Below are 27,032 nucleotides of genomic sequence, written 5' to 3' on the forward strand. Positions count from 1 at the left end.
CTCTCTCTTCTCTCTTTCACCGGTCCCGCTGCCCGCAGCGGGGGTGCACCGTGCCCGGAACCACTGCAATACCGGGACGATGCGCGGAGCGGAGGGAGCAAGCTCCGGGTCCAACTCCCGAGCCCAAAAACCCGTTTAATATGAAGTCCTCTCATCGAGGACGTACCAGATATTAAACTGATAAGAACAGATACTACACTTGATCTTACCCAAAAGGCCGAGAAGCGATGCCCACGCCGCCCCCCGCACGCCGCCCCAGCGCCCGCCCCCCGCCCCGATGCCACGGTGACCGCCTCGCCCCGCGCCGCTCGCCCATCCCCGCACCGCGCTGCTCTATCCTTTCCCTCGCTCTGCCCCGCACCCGACCGGTTCCCACGCTCACAGACCCCGCCGAGCCCCGCAAACCCCCGCTCGAACTGCACTCCCGGCGCCCCATTCGCGCGCTCTCAGCGCCTTATTAACATAACCACGCCCCTATTCCCCCACACCTCTCTTGCCCGGTCACAGGCCACGCCCCCAGCCGTCTCCTGGCGGCAGACCCCGCCCCCTCGTTAGCATTCGCCCCGCCCCCTCCCGTCCCCGCACCAAGCCCCGCGGGGAAGGTGAGGAGATGGAGGGGCTGGGGGGGCTGCGGGGGGTCCCAAAATGGGCTGTGAGGGCTCGGGGGTCCCAAAATGGGCTGTGAGGGCTCGGGGGGGCTGCGGGGGGTCCCAAAATGGGCTGTGAGGGCTCGGGGGGGCTGCGGGGGGTCCCAAAATGGGCTGTGAGGGCTCGGGGGGGCTCCGGGGAGTCCCAAGGCGGGATAGAGGGGCTCGGGGGGGCTGTAGGGGGTCCCAAGGCGGGATAGAGGGGCTCAGGGGGGCTGTACGGGGTCCCAAAGCGGGATAGAGGGGCTCAGGGGGGCTGTACGGGGTCCCAAAGCGGGATAGAGGGGCTCGGAGGGGCTCTACGGGGTCCCAAAGCGGGATAGAGGGGCTCGGATGGGCTCTACGAGGTCCCAAAGAGGGATAGGGGGGCTCGGAGGGGCTCTACGGGGTCCCAAAGCGGGATAGAGGGGCTCAGGGGGGCTGTATGGCGTCCCAAAGCGGGATAGAGGGGCTCAGGGGGGCTGTATGGGATCCCAGAGCGGGATAGAGGGGCTCAGGGGGGCTCTACGGGGTCCCAAAGCGGGATAGAGAGGCTCAGGGGGGCTGTACGGGGTCCCAAAGCGGGATAGAGGGGCTCGGGGGGCTGTAGGTGGTCCCAAAGCGGGATAGAGGGGCTCAGGAGGGCTGTACCTGGTCCCAAAGCGGGATAGAGGGGCTCAGGGGGGCTCTACGGGGTCCCAGAGCGGGATAGAGTGGCTCAGGTGGGCTGTACCGGGTGCCAAAGCGGGATAGAGGGGCTCGGGGGGGCTGTACCGGGTCCCAAAGCGGGATAGAGGGGCTCAGGGGGCTCTACGGGGTCCCAAGGCGGGATAGAGGGGCTCAGGGGGGCTGTACGGGGTCCCAAAGCAGGATAGAGGCGCTCAGGTGGGCTGTACGGGGTCCCAGAGCGGGATAGAGGGGCTCAGGGGGGCTGTACCGGGTCCCAGAGCGGGATAGACGGCTCGGGGGGCTGTACGGGGTCCTAAAGCGGGATAGAGGGGCTCAGGGTGGCTCTACGGGGTCCCAAAGCGGGATAGAGGGGCTCAGGGGGGCTCTACGGGGTCCCAGAGCGGGATAGAGTGGCTCAGGGGGGCTGTACCGGGTGCCAAAGCGGGATAGAGGGGCTCAGGGGGGCTGTACGGGGGTCCCAAATCGGGATAGAGCGGCTCAGGGGGGCTGTACGGGGTCCCAGAGCGGGATAGAGGGGCTCAGGGGGGCTGTACCGGGTCCCAAAGCGGGATAGAGGGGCTCAGGGGGGCTGTACCGGGTCCCAAAGCCGGATGTGAGGAATCGGCGAGCGCAGACGCCCCGAGGAGACCCCGGAATCGCTTCTCCCCCCGCCAAAAGCGCCCCGGGACTCCCGCACGGGACCTGCCCGGCCCCAGACGGGTTCCAAACGCCCCCACAACCGGTACCTGCAGAGAGGGAGAAAAGCGCCGAGATCTTCCACGCGCGGCGTGAAAAGGGCGGGAGGGGCACAGAGAAAAGGGCGGGAAGGGCTCGCGCACACAGCTCAGCAAAACCGGCGGGAAGGGCTCGCGCCCAGGGCGGGAAGAGCACAGCCCCAGCACCGCCGGGACCCGCAGCTCCCCGCGCCGCTCTCTCTTCTCTCTTTCACCGGTCCCGCTGCCCGCAGCGGGGGTGCACCGTGCCCGGAACCACTGCAATACCGGGACGATGCGCGGAGCGGAGGGAGCAAGCTCCGGGTCCAACTCCCGAGCCCAAAAACACGTTTAATACAAAGTCCTCTCATCGAGGACGTACCAGATATTAAACTGATAACAACAGATACTACACTTGATCTTAGCCAAAAGGCCGAGAAGCGATGCCCACGCCGCCCCCCGCACGCCGCCCCAGCGCCCGCCCCCCGCCCCGATGCCACGGTGACCGCCTCGCCCCGCGCCGCTCGCCCATCCCCGCACCGCGCTGCTCTATCCTTTCCCTCGCTCTGCCCCGCACCCGACCGGTTCCCACGCTCACAGACCCCGCCGAGCCCCGCAAACCCCCGCTCGAACTGCACTCCCGGCGCCCCATTCGCGCGCTCTCCGCGCCTTATTAACATAACCACGCCCCTATTCCCCCACACCTCTCTTGCCCGGTCACAGGCCACGCCCCCAGCCGTCTCCTGGCGGCAGACCCCGCCCCCTCGTTAGCATTCGCCCCGCCCCCTCCCGTCCCCGCACCAAGCCCCGCGGGGAAGGTGAGGAGATGGAGGGGCTGGGGGGGCTGCGGGGGGTCCCAAAATGGGCTGTGAGGGCTCGGGGGTCCCAAAATGGGCTGTGAGGGCTCGGGGGGGCTGCGGGGGGTCCCAAAATGGGCTGTGAGGGCTCGGGGGGGCTCCGGGGAGTCCCAAGGCGGGATAGAGGGGCTCGGGGGGGCTGTAGGGGGTCCCAAGGCGGGATAGAGGGGCTCAGGGGGGCTGTACGGGGTCCCAAAGCGGGATAGAGGGGCTCAGGGGGGCTGTACGGGGTCCCAGAGCGGGATAGAGGGGCTCAGTAGGGCTGTACGGGGTCCCAAAGCGGGATAGAGGAGCTCGGAGGGGCTCTACGGGGTCCCAAAGCGGGATAGAGGAGCTCGGAGGGGCTCTACGGGGTCCCAAAGCGGGATAGAGGAGCTCGGAGGGGCTCTACGGGGTCCCAAAGCGGGATAGAGGGGCTCGAAGGGGCTGTACGGGGTCCCAAAGCGGGATAGAGGGGCTCGGATGGGCTCTACGAGGTCCCAAAGAGGGATAGGGGGGCTCGGAGGGGCTCTACGGGGTCCCAAAGCGGGATAGAGGGGCTCAGGGGGGCTGTATGGGGTCCCAAAGCGGGATAGAGGGGCTCAGGGGGGCTGTATGGGATCCCAGAGCGGGATAGAGGGGCTCAGGGGGGCTCTACGGGGTCCCAAAGCGGGATAGAGGGGCTCAGGGGGGCTGTACGGGGTCCCAAAGCGGGATAGAGGGGCTCGGGGGGGCTGTAGGGGGTCCCAAAGCGGGATAGAGGGGCTCAGGAGGGCTGTACCTGGTCCCAAAGCGGGATAGAGGGGCTCAGGGGGGCTCTACGGGGTCCCAGAGCGGGATAGAGTGGCTCAGGTGGGCTGTACCGGGTGCCAAAGCGGGATAGAGGGGCTCGGGGGGGCTGTACCGGGTCCCAAAGCGGGATAGAGGGGCTCAGGGGGCTCTACGGGGTCCCAAGGCGGGATAGAGGGGCTCAGGGGGGCTGTACGGGGTCCCAAAGCAGGATAGAGGCGCTCAGGTGGGCTGTACGGGGTCCCAGAGCGGGATAGAGGGGCTCAGGGGGGCTGTACCGGGTCCCAGAGCGGGATAGACGGCTCGGGGGGCTGTACGGGGTCCTAAAGCGGGATAGAGGGGCTCAGGGTGGCTCTACGGGGTCCCAAAGCGGGATAGAGGGGCTCAGGGGGGCTCTACGGGGTCCCAGAGCGGGATAGAGTGGCTCAGGGGGGCTGTACCGGGTGCCAAAGCGGGATAGAGGGGCTCAGGGGGGCTGTACGGGGGTCCCAAATCGGGATAGAGCGGCTCAGGGGGGCTGTACGGGGTCCCAGAGCGGGATAGAGGGGCTCAGGGGGGCTGTATCGGGTCCCAAAGCGGGATAGAGGGGCTCAGGGGGGCTGTACCGGGTCCCAAAGCGGGATAGAGGGGCTCAGGGGGGCTGTACCGGGTCCCAAAGCCGGATGTGAGGAATCGGCGAGCGCAGACGCCCCGAGGAGACCCCGGAATCGCTTCTCCCCCCGCCAAAAGCGCCCCGGGACTCCCGCACGGGACCTGCCCGGCCCCAGACGGGTTCCAAACGCCCCCACAACCGGTACCTGCAGAGAGGGAGAAAAGCGCCGAGATCTTCCACGCGCGGCGTGAAAAGGGCGGGAGGGGCACAGAGAAAAGGGCGGGAAGGGCTCGCGCCCAGAGCTCAGCAAAACCGGCGGGAAGGGCTCGCGCCCAGGGCGGGAAGAGCACAGCCCCAGCACCGCCGGGACCCGCAGCTCCCCGCGCCGCTCTCTCTTCTCTCTTTCACCGGTCCCGCTGCCCGCAGCGGGGGTGCACCGTGCCCGGAACCACTGCAATACCGGGACGATGCGCGGAGCGGAGGGAGCAAGCTCCGGGTCCAACTCCCGAGCCCAAAAACCCGTTTAATATGAAGTCCTCTCATCGAGGACGTACCAGATATTAAACTGATAAGAACAGATACTACACTTGATCTTACCCAAAAGGCCGAGAAGCGATGCCCACGCCGCCCCCCGCACGCCGCCCCAGCGCCCGCCCCCCGCCCCGATGCCACGGTGACCGCCTCGCCCCGCGCCGCTCGCCCATCCCCGCACCGCGCTGCTCTATCCTTTCCCTCGCTCTGCCCCGCACCCGACCGGTTCCCACGCTCACAGACCCCGCCGAGCCCCGCAAACCCCCGCTCGAACTGCACTCCCGGCGCCCCATTCGCGCGCTCTCAGCGCCTTATTAACATAACCACGCCCCTATTCCCCCACACCTCTCTTGCCCGGTCACAGGCCACGCCCCCAGCCGTCTCCTGGCGGCAGACCCCGCCCCCTCGTTAGCATTCGCCCCGCCCCCTCCCGTCCCCGCACCAAGCCCCGCGGGGAAGGTGAGGACATGGAGGGGCTGGGGGGGCTGCGGGGGGTCCCAAAATGGGCTGTGAGGGCTCGGGGGTCCCAAAATGGGCTGTGAGGGCTCGGGGGGGCTGCGGGGGGTCCCAAAATGGGCTGTGAGGGCTCGGGGGGGCTGCGGGGGGTCCCAAAATGGGCTGTGAGGGCTCGGGGGGGCTCCGGGGAGTCCCAAGGCGGGATAGAGGGGCTCGGGGGGGCTGTAGGGGGTCCCAAGGCGGGATAGAGGGGCTCAGGGGGGCTGTACGGGGTCCCAAAGCGGGATAGAGGGGCTCAGGGGGGCTGTACGGGGTCCCAGAGCGGGATAGAGGGGCTCAGTAGGGCTGTACGGGGTCCCAAAGCGGGATAGAGGAGCTCGGAGGGGCTCTACGGGGTCCCAAAGCGGGATAGAGGAGCTCGGAGGGGCTCTACGGGGTCCCAAAGCGGGATAGAGGAGCTCGGAGGGGCTCTACGGGGTCCCAAAGCGGGATAGAGGGGCTCGAAGGGGCTGTACGGGGTCCCAAAGCGGGATAGAGGGGCTCGGATGGGCTCTACGAGGTCCCAAAGAGGGATAGGGGGGCTCGGAGGGGCTCTACGGGGTCCCAAAGCGGGATAGAGGGGCTCGGAGGGGCTGTATGGGGTCCCAAAGCGGGATAGAGGGGCTCAGGGGGGCTGTATGGGATCCCAGAGCGGGATAGAGGGGCTCAGGGGGGCTCTACGGGGTCCCAAAGCGGGATAGAGGGGCTCAGGGGGGCTGTACGGGGTCCCAAAGCGGGATAGAGGGGCTCGGGGGGGCTGTAGGGGGTCCCAAAGCGGGATAGAGGGGCTCAGGAGGGCTGTACCTGGTCCCAAAGCGGGATAGAGGGGCTCGGGGGGGCTGTACCGGGTCCCAAAGCGGGATAGAGGGGCTCAGGGGGCTCTACGGGGTCCCAAGGCGGGATAGAGGGGCTCAGGGGGGCTCTACGGGGTCCCAAAGCGGGATAGAGGGGCTCAGGGGGGCTCTACGGGGTCCCAGAGCGGGATAGAGTGGCTCAGGGGGGCTGTACCGGGTGCCAAAGCGGGATAGAGGGGCTCAGGGGGGCTGTACGGGGGTCCCAAATCGGGACAGAGCGGCTCAGGGGGGCTGTACGGGGTCCCAGAGCGGGATAGAGGGGCTCAGGGGGGCTGTACCGGGTCCCAAAGCGGGATAGAGGGGCTCAGGGGGGCTGTACCGGGTCCCAAAGCCGGATGTGAGGAATCGGCGAGCGCAGACGCCCCGAGGAGACCCCGGAATCGCTTCTCCCCCCGCCAAAAGCGCCCCGGGACTCCCGCACGGGACCTGCCCGGCCCCAGACGGGTTCCAAACGCCCCCACAACCGGTACCTGCAGAGAGGGAGAAAAGCGCCGAGATCTTCCACGCGCGGCGTGAAAAGGGCGGGAGGGGCACAGAGAAAAGGGCGGGAAGGGCTCGCGCCCAGAGCTCAGCAAAACCGGCGGGAAGGGCTCGCGCCCAGGGCGGGAAGAGCACAGCCCCAGCACCGCCGGGACCCGCAGCTCCCCGCGCCGCTCTCTCTTCTCTCTTTCACCGGTCCCGCTGCCCGCAGCGGGGGTGCACCGTGCCCGGAACCACTGCAATACCGGGACGATGCGCGGAGCGGAGGGAGCAAGCTCCGGGTCCAACTCCCGAGCCCAAAAACCCGTTTAATATGAAGTCCTCTCATCGAGGACGTACCAGATATTAAACTGATAAGAACAGATACTACACTTGATCTTACCCAAAAGGCCGAGAAGCGATGCCCACGCCGCCCCCCGCACGCCGCCCCAGCGCCCGCCCCCCGCCCCGATGCCACGGTGACCGCCTCGCCCCGCGCCGCTCGCCCATCCCCGCACCGCGCTGCTCTATCCTTTCCCTCGCTCTGCCCCGCACCCGACCGGTTCCCACGCTCACAGACCCCGCCGAGCCCCGCAAACCCCCGCTCGAACTGCACTCCCGGCGCCCCATTCGCGCGCTCTCAGCGCCTTATTAACATAACCACGCCCCTATTCCCCCACACCTCTCTTGCCCGGTCACAGGCCACGCCCCCAGCCGTCTCCTGGCGGCAGACCCCGCCCCCTCGTTAGCATTCGCCCCGCCCCCTCCCGTCCCCGCACCAAGCCCCGCGGGGAAGGTGAGGACATGGAGGGGCTGGGGGGGCTGCGGGGGGTCCCAAAATGGGCTGTGAGGGCTCGGGGGTCCCAAAATGGGCTGTGAGGGCTCGGGGGGGCTGCGGGGGGTCCCAAAATGGGCTGTGAGGGCTCGGGGGGGCTGCGGGGGGTCCCAAAATGGGCTGTGAGGGCTCGGGGGGGCTCCGGGGAGTCCCAAGGCGGGATAGAGGGGCTCGGGGGGGCTGTAGGGGGTCCCAAGGCGGGATAGAGGGGCTCAGGGGGGCTGTACGGGGTCCCAAAGCGGGATAGAGGGGCTCAGGGGGGCTGTACGGGGTCCCAGAGCGGGATAGAGGGGCTCAGTAGGGCTGTACGGGGTCCCAAAGCGGGATAGAGGAGCTCGGAGGGGCTCTACGGGGTCCCAAAGCGGGATAGAGGAGCTCGGAGGGGCTCTACGGGGTCCCAAAGCGGGATAGAGGAGCTCGGAGGGGCTCTACGGGGTCCCAAAGCGGGATAGAGGGGCTCGAAGGGGCTGTACGGGGTCCCAAAGCGGGATAGAGGGGCTCGGATGGGCTCTACGAGGTCCCAAAGAGGGATAGGGGGGCTCGGAGGGGCTCTACGGGGTCCCAAAGCGGGATAGAGGGGCTCGGAGGGGCTGTATGGGGTCCCAAAGCGGGATAGAGGGGCTCAGGGGGGCTGTATGGGATCCCAGAGCGGGATAGAGGGGCTCAGGGGGGCTCTACGGGGTCCCAAAGCGGGATAGAGGGGCTCAGGGGGGCTGTACGGGGTCCCAAAGCGGGATAGAGGGGCTCGGGGGGGCTGTAGGGGGTCCCAAAGCGGGATAGAGGGGCTCAGGAGGGCTGTACCTGGTCCCAAAGCGGGATAGAGGGGCTCAGGGGGGCTCTACGGGGTCCCAGAGCGGGATAGAGTGGCTCAGGTGGGCTGTACCGGGTGCCAAAGCGGGATAGAGGGGCTCGGGGGGGCTGTACCGGGTCCCAAAGCGGGATAGAGGGGCTCAGGGGGCTCTACGGGGTCCCAAGGCGGGATAGAGGGGCTCAGGGGGGCTCTACGGGGTCCCAAAGCGGGATAGAGGGGCTCAGGGGGGCTCTACGGGGTCCCAGAGCGGGATAGAGTGGCTCAGGGGGGCTGTACCGGGTGCCAAAGCGGGATAGAGGGGCTCAGGGGGGCTGTACGGGGGTCCCAAATCGGGACAGAGCGGCTCAGGGGGGCTGTACGGGGTCCCAGAGCGGGATAGAGGGGCTCAGGGGGGCTGTACCGGGTCCCAAAGCGGGATAGAGGGGCTCAGGGGGGCTGTACCGGGTCCCAAAGCCGGATGTGAGGAATCGGCGAGCGCAGACGCCCCGAGGAGACCCCGGAATCGCTTCTCCCCCCGCCAAAAGCGCCCCGGGACTCCCGCACGGGACCTGCCCGGCCCCAGACGGGTTCCAAACGCCCCCACAACCGGTACCTGCAGAGAGGGAGAAAAGCGCCGAGATCTTCCACGCGCGGCGTGAAAAGGGCGGGAGGGGCACAGAGAAAAGGGCGGGAAGGGCTCGCGCCCAGAGCTCAGCAAAACCGGCGGGAAGGGCTCGCGCCCAGGGCGGGAAGAGCACAGCCCCAGCACCGCCGGGACCCGCAGCTGCCCGCGCCGCTCTCTCTTCTCTCTTTCACCGGTCCCGCTGCCCGCAGCGGGGGTGCACCGTGCCCGGAACCACTGCAATACCGGGACGATGCGCGGAGCGGAGGGAGCAAGCTCCGGGTCCAACTCCCGAGCCCAAAAACACGTTTAATACAAAGTCCTCTCATCGAGGACGTACCAGATATTAAACTGATAACAACAGATACTACACTTGATCTTAGCCAAAAGGCCGAGAAGCGATGCCCACGCCGCCCCCCGCACGCCGCCCCAGCGCCCGCCCCCCGCCCCGATGCCACGGTGACCGCCTCGCCCCGCGCCGCTCGCCCATCCCCGCACCGCGCTGCTCTATCCTTTCCCTCGCTCTGCCCCGCACCCGACCGGTTCCCACGCTCACAGACCCCGCCGAGCCCCGCAAACCCCCGCTCGAACTGCACTCCCGGCGCCCCATTCGCGCGCTCTCCGCGCCTTATTAACATAACCACGCCCCTATTCCCCCACACCTCTCTTGCCCGGTCACAGGCCACGCCCCCAGCCGTCTCCTGGCGGCAGACCCCGCCCCCTCGTTAGCATTCGCCCCGCCCCCTCCCGTCCCCGCACCAAGCCCCGCGGGGAAGGTGAGGACATGGAGGGGCTGGGGGGGCTGCGGGGGGTCCCAAAATGGGCTGTGAGGGCTCGGGGGTCCCAAAATGGGCTGTGAGGGCTCGGGGGGGCTGCGGGGGGTCCCAAAATGGGCTGTGAGGGCTCGGGGGGGCTCCGGGGAGTCCCAAGGCGGGATAGAGGGGCTCGGGGGGGCTGTAGGGGGTCCCAAGGCGGGATAGAGGGGCTCAGGGGGGCTGTACGGGGTCCCAAAGCGGGATAGAGGGGCTCAGGGGGGCTGTACGGGGTCCCAAAGCGGGATAGAGGGGCTCGGAGGGGCTCTACGGGGTCCCAAAGCGGGATAGAGGGGCTCGGATGGGCTCTACGAGGTCCCAAAGAGGGATAGGGGGGCTCGGAGGGGCTCTACGGGGTCCCAAAGCGGGATAGAGGGGCTCAGGGGGGCTGTATGGCGTCCCAAAGCGGGATAGAGGGGCTCAGGGGGGCTGTATGGGATCCCAGAGCGGGATAGAGGGGCTCAGGGGGGCTCTACGGGGTCCCAGAGCGGGATAGAGAGGCTCAGGGGGGCTGTACGGGGTCCCAAAGCGGGATAGAGGGGCTCGGGGGGGCTGTAGGTGGTCCCAAAGCGGGATAGAGGGGCTCAGGAGGGCTGTACCTGGTCCCAAAGCGGGATAGAGGGGCTCAGGGGGGCTCTACGGGGTCCCAGAGCGGGATAGAGTGGCTCAGGTGGGCTGTACCGGGTGCCAAAGCGGGATAGAGGGGCTCGGGGGGGCTGTACCGGGTCCCAAAGCGGGATAGAGGGGCTCAGGGGGCTCTACGGGGTCCCAAGGCGGGATAGAGGGGCTCAGGGGGGCTGTACGGGGTCCCAAAGCAGGATAGAGGCGCTCAGGTGGGCTGTACGGGGTCCCAGAGCGGGATAGAGGGGCTCAGGGGGGCTGTACCGGGTCCCAGAGCGGGATAGACGGCTCGGGGGGCTGTACGGGGTCCTAAAGCGGGATAGAGGGGCTCAGGGTGGCTCTACGGGGTCCCAAAGCGGGATAGAGGGGCTCAGGGGGGCTCTACGGGGTCCAGAGCGGGATAGAGGGGCTCAGGGGGGCTGTACCGGGTGCCAAAGCGGGATAGAGGGGCTCAGGGGGGCTGTACGGGGGTCCCAAATCGGGATAGAGCGGCTCAGGGGGGCTGTACGGGGTCCCAGAGCGGGATAGAGGGGCTCAGGGGGGCTGTACCGGGTCCCAAAGCGGGATAGAGGGGCTCAGGGGGGCTGTACCGGGTCCCAAAGCGGGATAGAGGGGTTCAGGGGGGCTGTACCGGGTCCCAAAGCCGGATGTGAGGAATCGGCGAGCGCAGACGCCCCGAGGAGACCCCGGAATCGCTTCTCCCCCCGCCAAAAGCGCCCCGGGACTCCCGCACGGGACCTGCCCGGCCCCAGACGGGTTCCAAACGCCCCCACAACCGGTACCTGCAGAGAGGGAGAAAAGCGCCGAGATCTTCCACGCGCGGCGTGAAAAGGGCGGGAGGGGCACAGAGAAAAGGGCGGGAAGGGCTCGCGCCCAGAGCTCAGCAAAACCGGCGGGAAGGGCTCGCGCCCAGGGCGGGAAGAGCACAGCCCCAGCACCGCCGGGACCCGCAGCTCCCCGCGCCGCTCTCTCTTCTCTCTTTCACCGGTCCCGCTGCCCGCAGCGGGGGTGCACCGTGCCCGGAACCACTGCAATACCGGGACGATGCGCGGAGCGGAGGGAGCAAGCTCCGGGTCCAACTCCCGAGCCCAAAAACCCGTTTAATATGAAGTCCTCTCATCGAGGACGTACCAGATATTAAACTGATAAGAACAGATACTACACTTGATCTTAGCCAAAAGGCCGAGAAGCGATGCCCACGCCGCCCCCCGCACGCCGCCCCAGCGCCCGCCCCCCGCCCCGATGCCACGGTGACCGCCTCGCCCCGCGCCGCTCGCCCATCCCCGCACCGCGCTGCTCTATCCTTTCCCTCGCTCTGCCCCGCACCCGACCGGTTCCCACGCTCACAGACCCCGCCGAGCCCCGCAAACCCCCGCTCGAACTGCACTCCCGGCGCCCCATTCGCGCGCTCTCAGCGCCTTATTAACATAACCACGCCCCTATTCCCCCACACCTCTCTTGCCCGGTCACAGGCCACGCCCCCAGCCGTCTCCTGGCGGCAGACCCCGCCCCCTCGTTAGCATTCGCCCCGCCCCCTCCCGTCCCCGCACCAAGCCCCGCGGGGAAGGTGAGGACATGGAGGGGCTGGGGGGGCTGCGGGGGGTCCCAAAATGGGCTGTGAGGGCTCGGGGGTCCCAAAATGGGCTGTGAGGGCTCGGGGGGGCTGCGGGGGGTCCCAAAATGGGCTGTGAGGGCTCGGGGGGGCTCCGGGGAGTCCCAAGGCGGGATAGAGGGGCTCGGGGGGGCTGTAGGGGGTCCCAAGGCGGGATAGAGGGGCTCAGGGGGGCTGTACGGGGTCCCAAAGCGGGATAGAGGGGCTCAGGGGGGCTGTACGGGGTCCCAGAGCGGGATAGAGGGGCTCAGTAGGGCTGTACGGGGTCCCAAAGCGGGATAGAGGAGCTCGGAGGGGCTCTACGGGGTCCCAAAGCGGGATAGAGGAGCTCGGAGGGGCTCTACGGGGTCCCAAAGCGGGATAGAGGAGCTCGGAGGGGCTCTACGGGGTCCCAAAGCGGGATAGAGGGGCTCGAAGGGGCTGTACGGGGTCCCAAAGCGGGATAGAGGGGCTCGGATGGGCTCTACGAGGTCCCAAAGAGGGATAGGGGGGCTCGGAGGGGCTCTACGGGGTCCCAAAGCGGGATAGAGGGGCTCAGGGGGGCTGTATGGGGTCCCAAAGCGGGATAGAGGGGCTCAGGGGGGCTGTATGGGATCCCAGAGCGGGATAGAGGGGCTCAGGGGGGCTCTACGGGGTCCCAAAGCGGGATAGAGGGGCTCAGGGGGGCTGTACGGGGTCCCAAAGCGGGATAGAGGGGCTCGGGGGGGCTGTAGGGGGTCCCAAAGCGGGATAGAGGGGCTCAGGAGGGCTGTACCTGGTCCCAAAGCGGGATAGAGGGGCTCAGGGGGGCTCTACGGGGTCCCAGAGCGGGATAGAGTGGCTCAGGTGGGCTGTACCGGGTGCCAAAGCGGGATAGAGGGGCTCGGGGGGGCTGTACCGGGTCCCAAAGCGGGATAGAGGGGCTCAGGGGGCTCTACGGGGTCCCAAGGCGGGATAGAGGGGCTCAGGGGGGCTGTACGGGGTCCCAAAGCGGGATAGAGGGGCTCAGGGGGGCTCTACGGGGTCCCAGAGCGGGATAGAGTGGCTCAGGGGGGCTGTACCGGGTGCCAAAGCGGGATAGAGGGGCTCAGGGGGGCTGTACGGGGGTCCCAAATCGGGATAGAGCGGCTCAGGGGGGCTGTACGGGGTCCCAGAGCGGGATAGAGGGGCTCAGGGGGGGTGTACCGGGTCCCAAAGCGGGATAGAGGGGCTCAGGGGGGCTGTACCGGGTCCCAAAGCCGGATGTGAGGAATCGGCGAGCGCAGACGCCCCGAGGAGACCCCGGAATCGCTTCTCCCCCCGCCAAAAGCGCCCCGGGACTCCCGCACGGGACCTGCCCGGCCCAGACGGGTTCCAAACGCCCCCACAACCGGTACCTGCAGAGAGGGAGAAAAGCGCCGAGATCTTCCACGCGCGGCGTGAAAAGGGCGGGAGGGGCACAGAGAAAAGGGCGGGAAGGGCTCGCGCACACAGCTCAGCAAAACCGGCGGGAAGGGCTCGCGCCCAGGGCGGGAAGAGCACAGCCCCAGCACCGCCGGGACCCGCAGCTCCCCGCGCCGCTCTCTCTTCTCTCTTTCACCGGTCCCGCTGCCCGCAGCGGGGGTGCACCGTGCCCAGAAGCACTGCAATACCGGGACGATGCGCGGAGCGGAGGGAGCAAGCTCCGGGTCCAACTCCCGAGCCCAAAAACCCGTTTAATATGAAGTCCTCTCATCGAGGACGTATCAGATATTAAACTGATAAGAACAGATACTACACTTGATCTTAGCCAAAAGGCCGAGAAGCGATGCCCACGCCGCCCCCCGCACGCCGCCCCAGCGCCCGCCCCCCGCCCCGATGCCACGGTGACCGCCTCGCCCCGCGCCGCTCGCCCATCCCCGCACCGCGCTGCTCTATCCTTTCCCTCGCTCTGCCCCGCACCCGACCGGTTCCCACGCTCACAGACCCCGCCGAGCCCCGCAAACCCCCGCTCGAACTGCACTGCCGGCGCCCCATTCGCGCGCTCTCAGCGCCTTATTAACATAACCACGCCCCTATTCCCCCACACCTCTCTTGCCCGGTCACAGGCCACGCCCCCAGCCGTCTCCTGGCGGCAGACCCCGCCCCCTCGTTAGCATTCGCCCCGCCCCCTCCCGTCCCCGCACCAAGCCCCGCGGGGAAGGTGAGGAGATGGAGGGGCTGGGGGGGCTGCGGGGGGTCCCAAAATGGGCTGTGAGGGCTCGGGGTCCCAAAATGGGCTGTGAGGGCTCGGGGGGGCTGCGGGGGGTCCCAAAATGGGCTGTGAGGGCTCGGGGGGGCTGCGGGGGGTCCCAAAATGGGCTGTGAGGGCTCGGGGGGGCTCCGGGGAGTCCCAAGGCGGGATAGAGGGGCTCGGGGGGGCTGTAGGGGGTCCCAAGGCGGGATAGAGGGGCTCAGGGGGGCTGTACGGGGTCCCAAAGCGGGATAGAGGGGCTCAGGGGGGCTGTACGGGGTCCCAGAGCGGGATAGAGGGGCTCAGTAGGGCTGTACGGGGTCCCAAAGCGGGGATAGAGGAGCTCGGAGGGGCTCTACGGGGTCCCAAAGCGGGATAGAGGAGCTCGGAGGGGCTCTACGGGGTCCCAAAGCGGGATAGAGGAGCTCGGAGGGGCTCTACGGGGTCCCAAAGCGGGATAGAGGGGCTCGAAGGGGCTGTACGGGGTCCCAAAGCGGGATAGAGGGGCTCGGATGGGCTCTACGAGGTCCCAAAGAGGGATAGGGGGGCTCGGAGGGGCTCTACGGGGTCCCAAAGCGGGATAGAGGGGCTCGGAGGGGCTGTATGGGGTCCCAAAGCGGGATAGAGGGGCTCAGGGGGGGCTGTATGGGATCCCAGAGCGGGATAGAGGGGCTCAGGGGGGCTCTACGGGGTCCCAAAGCGGGATAGAGGGGCTCAGGGGGGCTGTACGGGGTCCCAAAGCGGGATAGAGGGGCTCGGGGGGGCTGTAGGGGGTCCCAAAGCGGGATAGAGGGGCTCAGGAGGGCTGTACCTGGTCCCAAAGCGGGATAGAGGGGCTCAGGGGGGCTCTACGGGGTCCCAGAGCGGGATAGAGTGGCTCAGGTGGGCTGTACCGGGTGCCAAAGCGGGATAGAGGGGCTCGGGGGGGCTGTACCGGGTCCCAAAGCGGGATAGAGGGGCTCAGGGGGCTCTACGGGGTCCCAAGGCGGGATAGAGGGGCTCAGGGGGGCTCTACGGGGTCCCAAAGCGGGATAGAGGGGCTCAGGGGGGCTCTACGGGGTCCCAGAGCGGAATAGAGTGGCTCAGGGGGGCTGTACCGGGTGCCAAAGCGGGATAGAGGGGCTCAGGGGGGCTGTACGGGGGTCCCAAATCGGGATAGAGCGGCTCAGGGGGGCTGTACGGGGTCCCAGAGCGGGATAGAGGGGCTCAGGGGGGCTGTACCGGGTCCCAAAGCGGGATAGAGGGGCTCAGGGGGGCTGTACCGGGTCCCAAAGCCGGATGTGAGGAATCGGCGAGCGCAGACGCCCCGAGGAGACCCCGGAATCGCTTCTCCCCCCGCCAAAAGCGCCCCGGGACTCCCGCACGGGACCTGCCCGGCCCCAGACGGGTTCCAAACGCCCCCACAACCGGTACCTGCAGAGAGGGAGAAAAGCGCCGAGATCTTCCACGCGCGGCGTGAAAAGGGCGGGAGGGGCACAGAGAAAAGGGCGGGAAGGGCTCGCGCCCAGAGCTCAGCAAAACCGGCGGGAAGGGCTCGCGCCCAGGGCGGGAAGAGCACAGCCCCAGCACCGCCGGACCCGCAGCTCCCCGCGCCGCTCTCTCTTCTCTCTTTCACCGGTCCCACTCCCCGCAGCGGGGGTGCACCGTGCCCGGAACCACTGCAATACCGGGACGATGCGCGGAGCGGAGGGAGCAAGCTCCGGGTCCAACTCCCGAGCCCAAAAACACGTTTAATATGAAGTCCTCTCATCGAGGACGTATCAGATATTAAACTGATAAGAACAGATACTACACTTGATCTTAGCCAAAAGGCCGAGAAGCGATGCCCACGCCGCCCCCCGCACGCCGCCCCAGCGCCCGCCCCCCGCCCCGATGCCACGGTGACCGCCTCGCCCCGCGCCGCTCGCCCATCCCCGCACCGCGCTGCTCTATCCTTTCCCTCGCTCTGCCCCGCACCCGACCGGTTCCCACGCTCACAGACCCCGCCGAGCCCCGCAAACCCCCGCTCGAACTGCACTCCCGGCGCCCCATTCGCGCGCTCTCAGCGCCTTATTAACATAACCACGCCCCTATTCCCCCACACCTCTCTTGCCCGGTCACAGGCCACGCCCCCAGCCGTCTCCTGGCGGCAGACCCCGCCCCCTCGTTAGCATTCGCCCCGCCCCCTCCCGTCCCCGCACCAAGCCCCGCGGGGAAGGTGAGGGACATGGAGGGGCTGGGGGGGCTGCGGGGGGTCCCAAAATGGGCTGTGAGGGCTCGGGGGTCCCAAAATGGGCTGTGAGGGCTCGGGGGGGCTGCGGGGGGTCCCAAAATGGGCTGTGAGGGCTCGGGGGGGCTCCGGGGAGTCCCAAGGCGGGATAGAGGGGCTCGGGGGGGCTGTAGGGGGTCCCAAGGCGGGATAGAGGGGCTCAGGGGGGCTGTACGGGGTCCCAAAGCGGGATAGAGGGGCTCAGGGGGGCTGTACGGGGTCCCAAAGCGGGATAGAGGGGCTCGGAGGGGCTCTACGGGGTCCCAAAGCGGGATAGAGGGGCTCGGATGGGCTCTACGAGGGTCCCAAAGAGGGATAGGGGGGCTCGGGAGGGGCGGCTGTCGGGGGGGGCCAAGGGGGGCTAGAGGGGGCCAGGGGGGCTGTATGGGCTCAAAGCGGGATAGAGGGGCTCAGGGGGGCTGTATGGGATCCCAGAGCGGGATAGAGGGGCTCAGGGGGGCTCTACGGGGTCCCAAAGCGGGATAGAGAGGCTCAGGGGGGCTGTACGGGGTCCCAAAGCGGGATAGAGGGGCTCGGGGGGCTGGTAGGTGGTCCCAAAGCGGGATAGAGGGGCTCAGGAGGGCTGTACCTGGTCCAAGCGGGATAGAGGGGCTCAGGGGGGCTCTACGGTGGTCCCAGAGCGGGATAGAGTGGCTCAGGTGGGCTGTACCGGGTGCCAAGCGGGATAGAGGGGCTCGGGGGGGCTGTACCGGGTCCCAAAGCGGGATAGAGGGGCTCAGGGGCTCTACGGGGTCCCAAGGCGGGATAGAGGGGCTCAGGGGGGCTGTACGGGGTCCAAGCAGGAGAGGCGCAGGGGCTGTAGGGGTCCAGAGCGGATGAGGGGCTCAGGGGGGCTGTACGGGGTCCCAGAGCGGGATAGACGGGCTCGGGGGGCTGTACGGGTCCCAGAGCGGGATAGACGGGCTCAGGGTGGCTCTACGGGGTCCCAAAGCGGGATAGAGGGGCTCAGGGGGGCTCTACGGGGTCCCAGAGCGGGATAGAGGGTTGGGGCCTCAGGGGGGGTGTACCGGGTGCCAAAGCGGGATAGAGGGGCTCAGGGGGGCTGTACGGGGGTCCCAAATCGGGATAGAGCGGCTCAGGGGGGCTGTACGGGGTCCCAGAGCGGGATAGAGGGGCTCAGGGGGGCTGTACCGGGTCCCAAAGCGGGATAGAGGGGCTCAGGGGGGCTGTACCGGGTCCCAAAGCCGGATGTGAGGAATCGGCGAGCGCAGACGCCCCGAGGAGACCCCGGAATCGCTTCTCCCCCCGCCAAAAGCGCCCCGGGACTCCCGCACGGGACCTGCCCGGCCCCAGACGGGTTCCAAACGCCCCCACAACCGGTACCTGCAGAGAGGGAGAAAAGCGCCGAGATCTTCCACGCGCGGCGTGAAAAGGGCGGGAGGGGCACAGAGAAAAGGGCGGGAAGGGCTCGCGCCCAGAGCTCAGCAAAACCGGCGGGAAGGGCTCGCGCCCAGGGCGGGAAGAGCACAGCCCCAGCACCGCCGGGACCCGCAGCTCCCGCGCCGCTCTCTCTTCTCTCTTTCACCGGTCCCACTCCCCGCAGCGGGGGTGCACCGTGCCCGGAAGCACTGCAATACCGGGACGATGCGCGGAGCGGAGGGAGCAAGCTCCGGGTCCAACTCCCGAGCCCAAAAACACGTTTAATATGAAGTCCTCTCATCGAGGACGTATCAGATATTAAACTGATAAGAACAGATACTACACTTGATCTTAGCCAAAAGGCCGAGAAGCGATGCCCACGCCGCCCCCCGCACGCCGCCCCAGCGCCCGCCCCCCGCCCCGATGCCACGGTGACCGCCTCGCCCCGCGCCGCTCGCCCATCCCCGCACCGCGCTGCTCTATCCTTTCCCTCGCTCTGCCCCGCACCCGACCGGTTCCCACGCTCACAGACCCCGCCGAGCCCCGCAAACCCCCGCTCGAACTGCACTCCCGGCGCCCCATTCGCGCGCTCTCAGCGCCTTATTAACATAACCACGCCCCTATTCCCCCACACCTCTCTTGCCCGGTCACAGGCCACGCCCCCAGCCGTCTCCTGGCGGCAGACCCCGCCCCCTCGTTAGCATTCGCCCCGCCCCCTCCCGTCCCCGCACCAAGCCCCGCGGGGAAGGTGAGGAGATGGAGGGGCTGGGGGGGCTGCGGGGGGTCCCAAAATGGGCTGTGAGGGCTCGGGGGTCCCAAAATGGGCTGTGAGGGCTCGGGGGGCTGCGGGGGTCCCAAAATGGGCTGTGAGGGCTCGGGGGGGCTCCGGGGAGTCCCAAGGCGGGATAGAGGGGCTCGGGGGGGCTGTAGGGGGTCCCAAGGCGGGATAGAGGGGCTCAGGGGGGCTGTACGGGGTCCCAAAGCGGGATAGAGGGGCTCAGGGGGGCTGTACGGGGTCCCAGAGCGGGATAGAGGGGCTCAGTAGGGCTGTACGGGGTCCCAAAGCGGGATAGAGGAGCTCGGAGGGGCTCTACGGGGTCCCAAAGCGGGATAGAGGGGCTCGGATGGGCTCTACGAGGTCCCAAAGAGGGATAGGGGGGCTCGGAGGGGGCTCTACGGGGTCCCAAAGCGGGATAGAGGGGCTCAGGGGGGCTGTATGGCGTCCCAAAGCGGGATAGAGGGGCTCAGGGGGGCTGTATGGGATCCCAGAGCGGGATAGAGGGGCTCAGGAGGGCTGTACCTGGTCCCAAAGCGGGATAGAGGGGCTCAGGGGGGCTCTACGGGGTCCCAGAGCGGGATAGAGTGGCTCAGGTGGGCTGTACCGGGTGCCAAAGCGGGATAGAGGGGCTCGGGGGGGCTGTACCGGGTCCCAAAGCGGGATAGAGGGGCTCAGGGGGCTCTACGGGGTCCCAAGGCGGGATAGAGGGGCTCAGGGGGGCTGTACGGGGTCCCAAAGCAGGATAGAGGCGCTCAGGTGGGCTGTACGGGGTCCCAGAGCGGGATAGAGTGGCTCAGGGGGGCTGTACCGGGTGCCAAAGCGGGATAGAGGGGCTCAGGGGGGCTGTACGGGGGTCCCAAATCGGGATAGAGCGGCTCAGGGGGGCTGTACGGGGTCCCAGAGCGGGATAGAGGGGCTCAGGGGGGCTGTACCGGGTCCCAAAGCGGGATAGAGGGGCTCAGGGGGGCTGTACCGGGTCCCAAAGCCGGATGTGAGGAATCGGCGAGCGCAGACGCCCCGAGGAGACCCCGGAATCGCTTCTCCCCCCGCCAAAAGCGCCCCGGGACTCCCGCACGGGACCTGCCCGGCCCCAGACGGGTTCCAAACGCCCCCACAACCGGTACCTGCAGAGAGGGAGAAAAGCGCCGAGATCTTCCACGCGCGGCGTGAAAAGGGCGGGAGGGGCACAGAGAAAAGGGCGGGAAGGGCTCGCGCACACAGCTCAGCAAAACCGGCGGGAAGGGCTCGCGCCCAGGGCGGGAAGAGCACAGCCCCAGCACCGCCGGGACCCGCAGCTCCCCGCGCCGCTCTCTCTTCTCTCTTTCACCGGTCCCGCTGCCCGCAGCGGGGGTGCACCGTGCCCGGAACCACTGCAATACCGGGACGATGCGCGGAGCGGAGGGAGCAAGCTCCGGGTCCAACTCCCGAGCCCAAAAACACGTTTAATATGAAGTCCTCTCATCGAGGACGTATCAGATATTAAACTGATAACAACAGATACTACACTTGATCTTAGCCAAAAGGCCGAGAAGCGATGCCCACGCCGCCCCCCGCACGCCGCCCCAGCGCCCGCCCCCCGCCCCGATGCCACGGTGACCGCCTCGCCCCCGCGCCGCTCGCCCATCCCCGCACCGCGCTGCTCTATCCTTTCCCTCGCTCTGCCCCGCACCCGACCGGTTCCCACGCTCACAGACCCCGCCGAGCCCCGCAAACCCCCGCTCGAACTGCACTCCCGGCGCCCCATTCGCGCGCTCTCAGCGCCTTATTAACATAACCACGCCCCTATTCCCCCACACCTCTCTTGCCCGGTCACAGGCCACGCCCCCAGCCGTCTCCTGGCGGCAGACCCCGCCCCCTCGTTAGCATTCGCCCCGCCCCCTCCCGTCCCCGCACCAAGCCCCGCGGGGAAGGTGAGGAGATGGAGGGGCTGGGGGGGCTGCGGGGGGTCCCAAAATGGGCTGTGAGGGCTCGGGGGTCCCAAAATGGGCTGTGAGGGCTCGGGGGGGCTGCGGGGGGTCCCAAAATGGGCTGTGAGGGCTCGGGGGGGCTCCGGGGAGTCCCAAGGCGGGATAGAGGGGCTCGGGGGGGCTGTAGGGGGTCCCAAGGCGGGATAGAGGGGCTCAGGGGGGCTGTACGGGGTCCCAAAGCGGGATAGAGGGGCTCAGGGGGGCTGTACGGGGTCCCAGAGCGGGATAGAGGGGCTCAGTAGGGCTGTACGGGGTCCCAAAGCGGGATAGAGGAGCTCGGAGGGGCTCTACGGGGTCCCAAAGCGGGATAGAGGGGCTCGGATGGGCTCTACGAGGTCCCAAAGAGGGATAGGGGGGCTCGGAGGGGCTCTACGGGGTCCCAAAGCGGGATAGAGGGGCTCAGGGGGGCTGTATGGCGTCCCAAAGCGGGATAGAGGGGCTCAGGGGGGCTGTATGGGATCCCAGAGCGGGATAGAGGGGCTCAGGAGGGCTGTACCTGGTCCCAAAGCGGGATAGAGGGGCTCAGGGGGGCTCTACGGGGTCCCAGAGCGGGATAGAGTGGCTCAGGTGGGCTGTACCGGGTGCCAAAGCGGGATAGAGGGGCTCGGGGGGGGCTGTACCGGGTCCCAAGGGGAGAGGGGCTCAGGGGGCTCTACGGGGTCCCCAAGGCGGGATAGAGGGGCTCAGGGGGGCTGTACGGGGTCCCAAAGCAGGATAGAGGCGCTCAGGTGGGCTGTACGGGGTCCCAGAGCGGGATAGAGTGGCTCAGGGGGGCTGTACCGGGTGCCAAAGCGGGATAGAGGGGCTCAGGGGGGCTGTACGGGGGTCCCAAATCGGGATAGAGCGGCTCAGGGGGGCTGTACGGGGTCCCAGAGCGGGATAGAGGGGCTCAGGGGGGCTGTACCGGGTCCCAAAGCGGGATAGAGGGGCTCAGGGGGGGCTGTACCGGGTCCCAAAGCCGGATGTGAGGAATCGGCGAGCGCAGACGCCCCGAGGAGACCCCGGAATCGCTTCTCCCCCCGCCAAAAGCGCTCCGGGACTCCCGCACGGGACCTGCCCGGCCCCAGACGGGTTCCAAACGCCCCCACAACCGGTACCTGCAGAGAGGGAGAAAAGCGCCGAGATCTTCCACGCGCGGCGTGAAAAGGGCGGGAGGGGCACAGAGAAAAGGGCGGGGAAGGGCTCGCGCACACAGCTCAGCAAAACCGGCGGGAAGGGCTCGCGCCCAGGGCGGGAAGAGCACAGCCCCAGCACCGCCGGGACCCGCAGCTCCCCGCGCCGCTCTCTCTTCTCTCTTTCACCGGTCCCGCTGCCCGCAGCGGGGGTGCACCGTGCCCGGAACCACTGCAATACCGGGACGATGCGCGGAGCGGAGGGAGCAAGCTCCGGGTCCAACTCCCGAGCCCAAAAACACGTTTAATATGAAGTCCTCTCATCGAGGACGTACCAGATATTAAACTGATAAGAACAGATACTACACTTGATCTTAGCCAAAAGGCCGAGAAGCGATGCCCACGCCGCCCCCCGCACGCCGCCCCAGCGCCCGCCCCCCGCCCCGATGCCACGGTGACCGCCTCGCCCCGCGCCGCTCGCCCATCCCCGCACCGCGCTGCTCTATCCTTTCCCTCGCTCTGCCCCGCACCCGACCGGTTCCCACGCTCACAGACCCCGCCGAGCCCCGCAAACCCCCGCTCGAACTGCACTCCCGGCGCCCCATTCGCGCGCTCTCAGCGCCTTATTAACATAACCACGCCCCTATTCCCCCACACCTCTCTTGCCCGGTCACAGGCCACGCCCCCAGCCGTCTCCTGGCGGCAGACCCCGCCCCCTCGTTAGCATTCGCCCCGCCCCCTCCCGTCCCCGCACCAAGCCCCGCGGGGAAGGTGAGGAGATGGAGGGGCTGGGGGGGCTGCGGGGGGTCCCAAAATGGGCTGTGAGGGCTCGGGGGTCCCAAAATGGGCTGTGAGGGCTCGGGGGGGCTGCGGGGGGTCCCAAAATGGGCTGTGAGGGCTCGGGGGGGCTCCGGGGAGTCCCAAGGCGGGATAGAGGGGCTCGGGGGGGCTGTAGGGGGTCCCAAGGCGGGATAGAGGGGCTCAGGGGGGCTGTACGGGGTCCCAAAGCGGGATAGAGGGGCTCAGGGGGGCTGTACGGGGTCCCAGAGCGGGATAGAGGGGCTCAGTAGGGCTGTACGGGGTCCCAAAGCGGGATAGAGGAGCTCGGAGGGGCTCTACGGGGTCCCCAAAGCGGGATAGAGGAGCTCGGAGGGGCTCTACGGGGTCCCAAAGCGGGATAGAGGAGCTCGGAGGGGCTCTACGGGGTCCCAAAGCGGGATAGAGGGGCTCGAAGGGGCTGTACGGGGGTCCCAAAGCGGGATAGAGGGGCTCGGATGGGCTCTACGAGGTCCCAAAGAGGATAGGGGGGCTCGGAGGGGCTCTACGGGGTCCCAAAGCGGGATAGAGGGGCTCAGGGGGGCTCTATGGGGTCCCAAAGCGGGATAGAGGGGCTCAGGGGGGCTGTATGGGATCCCAGAGCGGGATAGAGGGGCTCGGGGGGCTCTACGGGGTCCCAAAGCGGGATAGAGGGACTCAGGGGGGCTGTACGGGGTCCCAAAGCGGGATAGAGGGGCTCGGGGGGGCTGTAGGGGGTCCCAAAGCGGGATAGAGGGGCTCAGGAGGGCTGTACCTGGTCCCAAAGCGGGATAGAGGGGCTCAGGGGGGCTCTACGGGGTCCCAGAGCGGGATAGAGGGGCTCAGGTGGGCTGTACCGGGTGCCAAAGCGGGATAGAGGGGCTCGGGGGGGCTGTACCGGGTCCCAAAAGCGGGATAGAGGGGCTCAGGGGGCTCTACGGGGTCCCAAGGCGGGATAGAGGGGCTCATGGGGGCTGTACGGGGTCCCAAAGCGGGATAGAGGGGCTCAGGGGGGCTCTACGGGGTCCCAGAGCGGGATAGAGTGGCTCAGGGGGGCTGTACCGGGTGCCAAAGCGGGATAGAGGGGCTCAGGGGGGCTGTACGGGGGTCCCAAATCGGGATAGAGCGGCTCAGGGGGGCTGTACGGGGTCCAGAGCGGGATAGAGGGGCTCAGGGGGGCTCTACGGGGTACCAAAGCGGGATAGAGGGGCTCAGGGGGGCTGTACCGGGTCCCAAAGCGGGATAGAGGGGCTCAGGGGGGCTGTACCGGGTCCCAAAGCCGGATGTGAGGAATCGGCGAGCGCAGACGCCCCGAGGAGACCCCGGAATCGCTTCTCCCCCCGCCAAAAGCGCCCCGGGACTCCCGCACGGGACCTGCCCGGCCCCAGACGGGTTCCAAACGCCCCCACAACCGGTACCTGCAGAGAGGGAGAAAAGCGCCGAGATCTTCCACGCGCGGCGTGAAAAGGGCGGGAGGGGCACAGAGAAAAGGGGCGGGAAGGGCTCGCGCACACAGCTCAGCAAAACCGGCGGGAAGGGCTCGCGCCCAGGGCGGGAAGAGCACAGCCCCAGCACCGCCGGGACCCGCAGCTCCCCGCGCCGCTCTCTCTTCTCTCTTTCACCGGTCCCGCTGCCCGCAGCGGGGGTGCACCGTGCCCGGAACCACTGCAATACCGGGACGATGCGCGGAGCGGAGGGAGCAAGCTCCGGGTCCAACTCCCGAGCCCAAAAACACGTTTAATATGAAGTCCTCTCATCGAGGACGTACCAGATATTAAACTGATAAGAACAGATACTACACTTGATCTTAGCCAAAAGGCCGAGAAGCGATGCCCATTGCCGCCCCCCGCACGCCGCCCCAGCGCCCGCCCCCCGCCCCGATGCCACGGTGACCGCCTCGCCCCGCGCCGCTCGCCCATCCCCGCACCGCGCTGCTCTATCCTTTCCCTCGCTCTGCCCCGCACCCGACCGGTTCCCACGCTCACAGACCCCGCCGAGCCCCGCAAACCCCCCGCTCGAACTGCACTCCCGGCGCCCCATTCGCGCGCTCTCAGCGCCTTATTAACATAACCACGCCCCTATTCCCCCACACCTCTCTTGCCCGGTCACAGGCCACGCCCCCAGCCGTCTCCTGGCGGCAGACCCCGCCCCCTCGTTAGCATTCGCCCCGCCCCCTCCCGTCCCCGCACCAAGCCCCGCGGGGAAGGTGAGGAGATGGAGGGGCTGGGGGGGGCTGCGGGGGGTCCCAAAATGGGCTGTGAGGGCTCGGGGGTCCCAAAATGGGCTGTGAGGGCTCGGGGGGGCTGCGGGGGGTCCCAAAATGGGCTGTGAGGGCTCGGGGGGGCTCCGGGGAGTCCCAAGGCGGGATAGAGGGGCTCGGGGGGGCTGTAGGGGGTCCCAAGGCGGGATAGAGGGGCTCAGGGGGGCTGTACGGGGTCCCAAAGCGGGATAGAGGGGCTCAGGGGGGCTGTACGGGGTCCCAGAGCGGGATAGAGGGGCTCAGTAGGGCTGTACGGGGTCCCAAAGCGGGATAGAGGAGCTCGGAGGGGCTCTACGGGGTCCCAAAGCGGGATAGAGGAGCTCGGAGGGGCTCTACGGGGTCCCAAAGCGGGATAGAGGAGCTCGGAGGGGCTGTACGGGGTCCCAAAGCGGGATAGAGGGGCTCGAAGGGGCTGTACGGGGTCCCAAAGCGGGATAGAGGGGCTCGGATGGGCTCTACGAGGTCCCAAAGAGGGATAGGGGGGCTCGGAGGGGCTCTACGGGGTCCCAAAGCGGGATAGAGGGGCTCAGGGGGGCTGTATGGGGTCCCAAAGCGGGATAGAGGGGCTCAGGGGGGCTGTATGGGATCCCAGAGCGGGATAGAGGGGCTCAGGGGGGCTCTACGGGGTCCCAAAGCGGGATAGAGGGGGCTCAGGGGGGCTGTACGGGGTCCCAAAGCGGGATAGAGGGGCTCGGGGGGGCTGTAGGGGGTCCCAAAGCGGGATAGAGGGGCTCAGGAGGGCTGTACCTGGTCCCAAAGCGGGATAGAGGGGCTCAGGGGGGCTCTACGGGGTCCCAGAGCGGGATAGAGTGGCTCAGGTGGGCTGTACCGGGGTGCCAAAGCGGGATAGAGGGGCTCGGGGGGGCTGTACCGGGTCCCAAAGCGGGATAGAGGGGCTCAGGGGGCTCTACGGGGTCCAAGGCGGGATAGAGGGGCTCAGGGGGGCTGTACGGGGTCCCAAAGCGGGATAGAGGGGCTCAGGGGGCTCTACGGGGTCCCAGAGCGGGATAGAGTGGCTCAGGGGGGCTGTACCGGGTGCCAAAGCGGGATAGAGGGGCTCAGGGAGGCTGTACGGGGGTCCCAAATCGGGATAGAGCGGCTCAGGGGGGCTGTACGGGGTCCCAGAGCGGGATAGAGGGGCTCAGGGGGGCTGTACCGGGTCCCAAAGCGGGATAGAGGGGCTCAGGGGGGCTGTACCGGGTCCCAAAGCGGGATAGAGGGGCTCAGGGGGGCTGTACCGGGTCCCAAAGCCGGATGTGAGGAATCGGCGAGCGCAGACGCCCCGAGGAGACCCCGGAATCGCTTCTCCCCCCGCCAAAAGCGCCCCGGGACTCCCGCACGGGACCTGCCCGGCCCCAGACGGGTTCCAAACGCCCCCCACAACCGGTACCTGCAGAGAGGGAGAAAAGCGCCGAGATCTTCCACGCGCGGCGTGAAAAGGGCGGGAGGGGCACAGAGAAAAGGGCGGGAAGGGCTCGCGCCCCAGAGCTCAGCAAAACCGGCGGGAAGGGCTCGCGCACACAGCTCAGCAAAACCGGCGGGAAGGGCTCGCGCCCAGAGCTCAGCAAAACCGGCGGGAAGGGCTCGCGCCCAGGGCGGGAAGAGCACAGCCCCAGCACCGCCGGGACCCGCAGCTCCCCCGCGCCGCTCTCTCTTCTCTCTTTCACCGGTCCCACTCCCCGCAGCGGGGGTGCACCGTGCCCGGAACCACTGCAATACCGGGACGATGCGCGGAGCGGAGGGAGCAAGCTCCGGGTCCAACTCCCGAGCCCAAAAACCCGTTTAATATGAAGTCCTCTCATCGAGGACGTAACAGATATTAAACTGATAACAACAGATACTACACTTGATCTTAGCCAAAAGGCCGAGAAGCGATGCCCACGCCGCCCCCCGCACGCCGCCCCAGCGCCCGCCCCCCGCCCCGATGCCACGGTGACCGCCTCGCCCCGCGCCGCTCGCCCATCCCCGCACCGCGCTGCTCTATCCTTTCCCTCGCTCTGCCCCGCACCCGACCGGTTCCCACGCTCACAGACCCCGCCGAGCCCCGCAAACCCCGCTCGAACTGCACTCCCGGCGCCCCATTCGCGCGCTCTCAGCGCCTTATTAACATAACCACGCCCCTATTCCCCCACACCTCTCTTGCCCGGTCACAGGCCACGCCCCCAGCCGTCTCCTGGCGGCAGACCCCGCCCCCTCGTTAGCATTCGCCCCGCCCCCTCCCGTCCCCGCACCAAGCCCCGCGGGGAAGGTGAGGAGATGGAGGGGCTGGGGGGGCTGCGGGGGGTCCCAAAATGGGCTGTGAGGGCTCGGGGGGGCTCCGGGGGGTCCCAAAATGGGCTGTGAGGGCTCGGGGGGGCTCCGGGGAGTCCCAAGGCGGGATAGAGGGGCTCAGGGGGGGCTGTAGGGGGTCCCAAAGCGGGATAGAGGGGCTCAGGGGGGCTCTACGGGGTCCCAGAGCGGGATAGA

The 27,032-nt window shown here is 68.4% G+C and overlaps 13 non-coding genes across 13 annotated transcripts; all 13 read right to left on the minus strand.

Moving 5' to 3' along the window:
- Nucleotides 1-38: 38 nt before the first annotated feature.
- Nucleotides 39-229, minus strand: LOC147596137 (U2 spliceosomal RNA). The gene has a single exon (XR_015261578.1). It is a non-coding gene; the product is annotated as a U2 spliceosomal RNA (small nuclear RNA).
- A 2,033-nt stretch (nt 230-2,262) lies between these two features.
- On the minus strand, nt 2,263-2,453 carry LOC147596138 (U2 spliceosomal RNA). Its single transcript, XR_015261571.1, has one exon. It is a non-coding gene; the product is annotated as a U2 spliceosomal RNA (small nuclear RNA).
- Nucleotides 2,454-4,651: 2,198 nt separating this feature from the next.
- LOC147596139 (U2 spliceosomal RNA) lies at nt 4,652-4,842 on the minus strand. The gene has a single exon (XR_015261579.1). It is a non-coding gene; the product is annotated as a U2 spliceosomal RNA (small nuclear RNA).
- A 1,954-nt stretch (nt 4,843-6,796) lies between these two features.
- Nucleotides 6,797-6,987, minus strand: LOC147596140 (U2 spliceosomal RNA). Its single transcript, XR_015261580.1, has one exon. It is a non-coding gene; the product is annotated as a U2 spliceosomal RNA (small nuclear RNA).
- Nucleotides 6,988-9,023: 2,036 nt separating this feature from the next.
- LOC147596141 (U2 spliceosomal RNA) lies at nt 9,024-9,214 on the minus strand. The gene has a single exon (XR_015261572.1). It is a non-coding gene; the product is annotated as a U2 spliceosomal RNA (small nuclear RNA).
- Nucleotides 9,215-11,247: 2,033 nt separating this feature from the next.
- Nucleotides 11,248-11,438, minus strand: LOC147596142 (U2 spliceosomal RNA). Its single transcript, XR_015261565.1, has one exon. It is a non-coding gene; the product is annotated as a U2 spliceosomal RNA (small nuclear RNA).
- Nucleotides 11,439-13,432: 1,994 nt separating this feature from the next.
- On the minus strand, nt 13,433-13,623 carry LOC147596143 (U2 spliceosomal RNA). Its single transcript, XR_015261585.1, has one exon. It is a non-coding gene; the product is annotated as a U2 spliceosomal RNA (small nuclear RNA).
- A 2,036-nt stretch (nt 13,624-15,659) lies between these two features.
- Nucleotides 15,660-15,850, minus strand: LOC147596144 (U2 spliceosomal RNA). The gene has a single exon (XR_015261575.1). It is a non-coding gene; the product is annotated as a U2 spliceosomal RNA (small nuclear RNA).
- A 1,988-nt stretch (nt 15,851-17,838) lies between these two features.
- Nucleotides 17,839-18,029, minus strand: LOC147596145 (U2 spliceosomal RNA). Its single transcript, XR_015261564.1, has one exon. It is a non-coding gene; the product is annotated as a U2 spliceosomal RNA (small nuclear RNA).
- Nucleotides 18,030-19,777: 1,748 nt separating this feature from the next.
- Nucleotides 19,778-19,968, minus strand: LOC147596146 (U2 spliceosomal RNA). The gene has a single exon (XR_015261567.1). It is a non-coding gene; the product is annotated as a U2 spliceosomal RNA (small nuclear RNA).
- A 1,750-nt stretch (nt 19,969-21,718) lies between these two features.
- On the minus strand, nt 21,719-21,909 carry LOC147596147 (U2 spliceosomal RNA). The gene has a single exon (XR_015261586.1). It is a non-coding gene; the product is annotated as a U2 spliceosomal RNA (small nuclear RNA).
- Nucleotides 21,910-23,946: 2,037 nt separating this feature from the next.
- Nucleotides 23,947-24,137, minus strand: LOC147596148 (U2 spliceosomal RNA). The gene has a single exon (XR_015261587.1). It is a non-coding gene; the product is annotated as a U2 spliceosomal RNA (small nuclear RNA).
- Nucleotides 24,138-26,251: 2,114 nt separating this feature from the next.
- On the minus strand, nt 26,252-26,442 carry LOC147596149 (U2 spliceosomal RNA). The gene has a single exon (XR_015261573.1). It is a non-coding gene; the product is annotated as a U2 spliceosomal RNA (small nuclear RNA).
- Nucleotides 26,443-27,032: the final 590 nt, after the last annotated feature.

Source organism: Chlamydotis macqueenii, unplaced genomic scaffold, assembly GCF_036417535.1.
Source record: "Chlamydotis macqueenii isolate bChlMac1 unplaced genomic scaffold, bChlMac1.mat HAP1_SCAFFOLD_143, whole genome shotgun sequence".
Taxonomy (NCBI): Eukaryota; Metazoa; Chordata; class Aves; order Otidiformes; family Otididae; genus Chlamydotis; species Chlamydotis macqueenii.